Genomic DNA, 5,611 nt, shown 5'->3' with positions numbered 1-5,611 from the left:
CCTAAGGACAAAGTTCAGAAGGGTTAGGGAAGAAGGATAAATGGAAATAGGAAACACAGGAGGAAGTGGGGTGTTGCACTGTATGAACTACAATCAATAATGTGAAACAAATATATATGAATTGTTGAATGGAAAATTGATTGGCCTTGTAAATTGTCACCCAATTCACAATAAAAAGTAAAAACTATATGTATTCTTAAGAGTGTATATATGTACCCTTTTTTCTGTGTACTAGTTAATGTTTGTTTAACATGAAATTTAATTGACCTCATCTCCAAAATGAACCTCAATGGATTCTGACTCATAAATACACTATAGGGTCAAGTAGAATTGTTCCTGTGCATACCTAAGGCTGTATATCTTTACAGGAGCAGGAAATCTCATTTTTCTCCTGTAGAGTGGTGATCCAGGCCTGCTGACCTTGGAGATAGCAGCCCAATGAATAACCCATGACACCATCAAGGCTCCTTTTAAATGAAGCTCATATTACATGTATATATTTTTATCTTTTAAAAATATTTTGAATTTCCCCCCTTATTTAAACCAATTTTCTTAAGAGCATAATTTTGAAGTTTCAGAGTGGGCAGACAGAAACGTAGGGATGTTTCCATGATTCCCACCTCATGTTGCTCCCATTAAGGAGCTCTGGTGGTACAGTGGATTACATATTGGGATGCTAGTCACAAGGCCAGCAGTTCAAAACCACCCGCCTCTCCATTGTAAAAAGAATAGGCTTTCTACTCTTGTAAAAAGTTGCAATCTCTGAAACCCAAAGGGCAGTTCTACCTTGTCCTATAGGTGTGCTATGAGTCAGACGTGACTCGATGGCTGTGCGTTTAGTGGTTTTGTGTTTTGGTTGTTCCCTTTTGTGTTATTTCATCCTTTTACATTTCAGTTGTATCAGTGACTTGCTTCTAACGGAGTATGGTGAGAGGACATAAAGTATGTGATTACTTGTGAGGGGGTAGCCCCCAAAGAATGAGGGGGGAAAACTCTGCAGGGTGGAGCTTTCTTAGTACACATTTTTTCTAGAGAGCAAGCAATGAGCAATTCACTCTGAGTTAGTGCACTCAGTGGCATTGCCTGGGAAGGTCCTCTATGGTCACAGTGAAATTTTTCATAACAACAGTTTCATTCAAACCTCATTATTTTGTGAGGGCTGACTTAAGAGAACAGCTTATGCCTGTGAAATTCTGTGTCCTGCTTAGGAAAAATGCCGCCGAAACTTTGTGATGTTGAACAAAGTTCACAAGGACAGTACTACGGGAAAAACTTAAGTGGTTGAGCGATTTTCTCATTTCAAAAAAAAGTGAAATGCCAATTGAGGACAGAACTCATTCTGGATGTCTGTCAACTTCCCACGCAGATGAAAATGTCGACAAAATTTGTGCACTTGTGCTTGAAGACTGATGATGGACCACTGAAGAGATGGGGAAGTTATGGACTATCTTAGAGTTTGGTTCAGCAGATTTTAATGGAAGATTTGGGAGTGAGAAGGGTTCCTGCAAAATGTGTGCCTCCAGTTCTGACCGACCAGGAAAACGAGCATCAGTGGAAATATGCTGTGCTTTGAAAGAACAACTTCAAAGCGAACAAAACATTTTCCCCAAGATTGTTACTGGTGATGAGACATTGGCGCTTTTCTTATTGCTGTGAAAATGAACGTCAATCAAGCCAATTGAAGATGTCATTGTCACCTCACCCTCCAAAGAGCTCATAAAGTAAAATCAAAGATCAAGGCAGTGCTCATTTGTTTTTGTTGGGTTTTTTTTTTATGTGAGGGGGATAGTGCATTTTGAGTTTACTCTACTAGGTTAGACTGTTAATCAAGCTTTCTATTTAGAGGTTCTGAAAAGATAGCATAACAGTGTGTAACAAAAAAGGCCCGATTCATGGCAGATGGGGGACTGGTTTTGCCACTATGACAATGCACCACTCATGCAGCCATCTCAGCGCGCTGGTTTTTGGCTGAAAAACAGCATGCCTCTCTTGCCCCACACACCAGACACACCCCATCTTGCTCCATACGACTTCTTTTGGTTTCTGCGAATGAAAAGGGACATGAAAGGACAGGGATTTGACAATGTAGGAGAGGTGAAGACATAAACGAGGGAGGTGCTGTCAGCCATCCAAACAAATGAAGTTGAAAAATGTTTCCAAGAATGTAATTGCATATTTGACAAATATATTAAGTGTAATGGAGGGTACTTTGAAAATAAGGTTGTTTTATAAAAAAAATTTAAATACATAGCTGTGAGAAAAATCCATTTGGGGGGTGAGGGGTACCCCCTTATATACATTATTGTTATTATATTACAGAAGATTGTTTTTGTTGTAGGTCCCATCTTGCAGGAATCTCTTTCTCATTTCTGACTTTCAGAAGGGAAACTCCAAGAGGCAAGGCCTTCAGGTGATTACAGCTAGCATTAAAGTCTTATAGTTACAATTCGGTCAACTGCCTAAGTAAACTTAGAAGCAGAATCGTATCCAGTTAAGCCCCAGCCTCAGAAAAAACTCTGCTTGCATTTCATGAAATCCTAAACATAGAACCCAGCTCAGCTATGCCCAGACTTCTGACCTCCAGAAACGATGTGGTAATAAACACGTGTTGTTTAAAGCAACCTGTTTTTGTTTCATTTTGCTTTTATTTTAATGTAACAGCAGAAATAGACAAAGTATTCACCCTATGTATAAATATGTTTGTTTGTTTTTTCACCAATCCCTGATTGGATATTTAGTTTGTTTTCTAATTTTATTTTCATAGCCAAGCCTGGGATAAACTTTATTACAGGCAAAAATATTAGTTAAAAAGTGGTAAATTGGGAGTGCATTTATTCTTTTTAAAATTATATATTGGAACTGGAAATGTTCAATGAGACACACATTTTGTGGCTGTTGATGATCATTCTACAGACTCTACGCTGATGAAAACATAGATGAGCACAGTGTACTGAGTAAAAATCTGAAAGTCTCCCAGAATTGCTCTCAACTTCAGTAATACTAGGCATGCCAGATACAAGTTTGCTGAATGAATTGGGGATCTCTGAGGACAACATTAAAGCAAGCGAGCATGTATTTTAACATTGCAAATGAAGTACAGTGGGAACACAGCTTAATGAGTAATCCCCCCACCCGGCAAATTCACTTCTATTGAGTCAATTCTGTCTCACAGTGACCCCAGGAAACAGGGAAGTCTTGTCCCATTGCGTTCCAAGGTTTAAATCCTTAACAGAGCAGAAAGCCTTATCTTTCTACCATGGGTGATGAGTTCACACTGCTGACATTGCGGTTAGTAACTCGACCCATAATCCACTACAGGAAAGGAAATCTTTTTCCTCTATAGGACCATAGACCTAATATGGCCCAGCTGATAAATGCTGTTCACATTCTATGCTTCTGAGTCAAAGGAAAAAGAAGACCCTCAACAAGAAGGATTGGTACGGTGGTTGCAACAATGGCTGTAATATATAATAATTGGGAAGATGATGAAGGACCAGGCATGTTTGATTGGCTTCACATGAGTTGCGATGTGTTGGAACCTGCCCTATGGCACCTAGCAACAACAACATGCTCATGGGTTGCGGTGTTTCGTTTTGTTTGTTTTTCCTTCAAGATCAGAAACGTTATAAAATTTGGGGGCAATCCATTCTATAAATTCATTTTTCATTCTATACAATAGCACATAAAACATGGCTATCAATGTTGTTTGTTATGCATATTTTAAAGGAAAACACTAATAGTAACAATTTTTATGATTGGGGAGTCTGTGTGGAATGGCTATCTTTGACATAAATGAAGATCAAGATCAGCACTTTTGTATTTGTGCTGGGCTACTTAAAGATGGTGACTTACTTTTAGGCGATCCAAGTATTCAAAATCATGAATACCTTTTCAATGCCTAGAAGAGACAGAAGAGTAGCTAATGGGTGAGAAAGACTGGATGAGAACTACAACTAAGGCAAGTAGCTTAGTTTATGGAGGTGCACCGAGTAATGGTAGATCACTGGTGTTATGGATTAAATTGTGTCCTCCCAAAATATGTGTTATAAATTCTAGCCTCTCTTATACCTGCGCTTATAATTTTATTTGGAAATGGGTTTTACTTGTAATATGAATGAGGTTGGATTAGTGGATGGGTGTGTTTTAAATAAAACTCTTGGGATATCAAACAGCAGATTAAGCAAGCAAGTAGAGATGAGGGGGACTAGATGCCAAGCCACTGGGAGATCACCAAGGAATTGAAGTTGAAAATAGACCAAACCTTCTCTAGAGTCAACAATGAAAGACTTCCGGTTGCTCTGGTGGCCTCATTTTGGAGGGCTGGCCTCCTACACTGTGAGAAAATAGCTTTGTTCTTGCAGTTAAAACCATATAGCATAGTCAAAGTATTTCTGCTACAATGCCACTAGATAGCTAACGTGATTGGCTTTTCCCCCAAATCAAACCTGAAAGATTCTTATTTTTCAGTGAAGCATTCTGGATTTTAAATGTGTTACAATTCAAGTCAAAGATGTCGACGTGTGATATTCAGCCCACAAGCTGTCAATTTGTGACCTACAGTCTCAGTATTTACTTCTTCAACATGACAAGAATTGCATGGCTGAAAAGCAACCGAGAACTGGAAATTAACGAGAACAAACTTGCAAAAAAGGGCTGCCAGTCAGTCATAATGTCCACAACTCGGCTTATACGACTGGCTTAAAGCACTTTACAGAGGCTATCAGAATATAACCAAGAGTCTGCCCTAAAATTCACAATGAGTTACACTTTTAAAACTTATATTTACAATGACTTTTACCAATACCTTTTTCTGTGGAATAAATTTTATAGTAAATATGCAGAGAGTTATTATTTTTTTAACTTGAGTAACATATCATTGCAAGTTTATAATGATGCTATCTCTGGTTGTGATGAACGTAGGCAAACAATGAACAGACTTTCAGTTCTGCTTTCAAAATATACAAGGTTTGATCATGGAACTAGATAGTCTTCTACTTGACATCCTGAATTTCAAAAGCACTGGAGTAATTGGAGTAATGTTATGAGCCAGCTTTCTTTGAAAGAGTCCCTTCAGTGTGCATATTAAAAAATTTTGGTGTCCAATAAAAATATCCTCCGAGAGCTGCATGACACTGCGACCATGCCAAACTAAATCTAAGCAGGTCAGGTTGCAATGTTCTTTTAATTTTAGCAGAGACTTTGCTTCTTATAACTTGCCCTGTCAACATTCTTGTGAACTCATATCTTAATTTTAGCTGGCCTGTGGGAAGTTAGGCAATTGCTTATGTAATTAGAAATATAGGACAGCACATTCTTAGGAAAAAAACCATTTTTCCCCAAATAGGGTTTCACCTCAGTAGGTGAAACTTTCTCTCCTTCTTCTCATGATTTACTCTGCTCTTCAGAAATGTGAAAGGAGTTTGTGTAAGATTTTTAAGATTCAGACAAGAATAGGGAAAATAAAGCCCACACAAGGATTTGAAACCGAGAAATGGACTGCTCAGAGACTAGGAGACAAAAGGCGTGCCCGGAAGAATGTGTCAGTGGGTGTAGCACATAGAACAGAGGAGAAATAGGTGGGAGAGGCAGAGAACAAGGCATAAAATGAAAT

The 5,611-nt window shown here is 38.5% G+C and overlaps 1 pseudogene; it reads left to right on the top strand.

Moving 5' to 3' along the window:
• Window positions 1-4,702, top strand: part of LOC101646514 — a 24,975-nt pseudogene extending 20,273 nt beyond the window's left edge.
• Window positions 4,703-5,611: the final 909 nt, after the last annotated feature.

This window comes from Echinops telfairi, unplaced genomic scaffold (assembly GCF_000313985.2).
Source record: "Echinops telfairi isolate 266 unplaced genomic scaffold, ASM31398v2 ScPeMD7_7469;HRSCAF=8507_1, whole genome shotgun sequence".
Lineage (NCBI taxonomy): Eukaryota > Metazoa > Chordata > Mammalia > Afrosoricida > Tenrecidae > Echinops > Echinops telfairi.
This window is presented reverse-complemented; position numbering and strand designations above follow the sequence as displayed.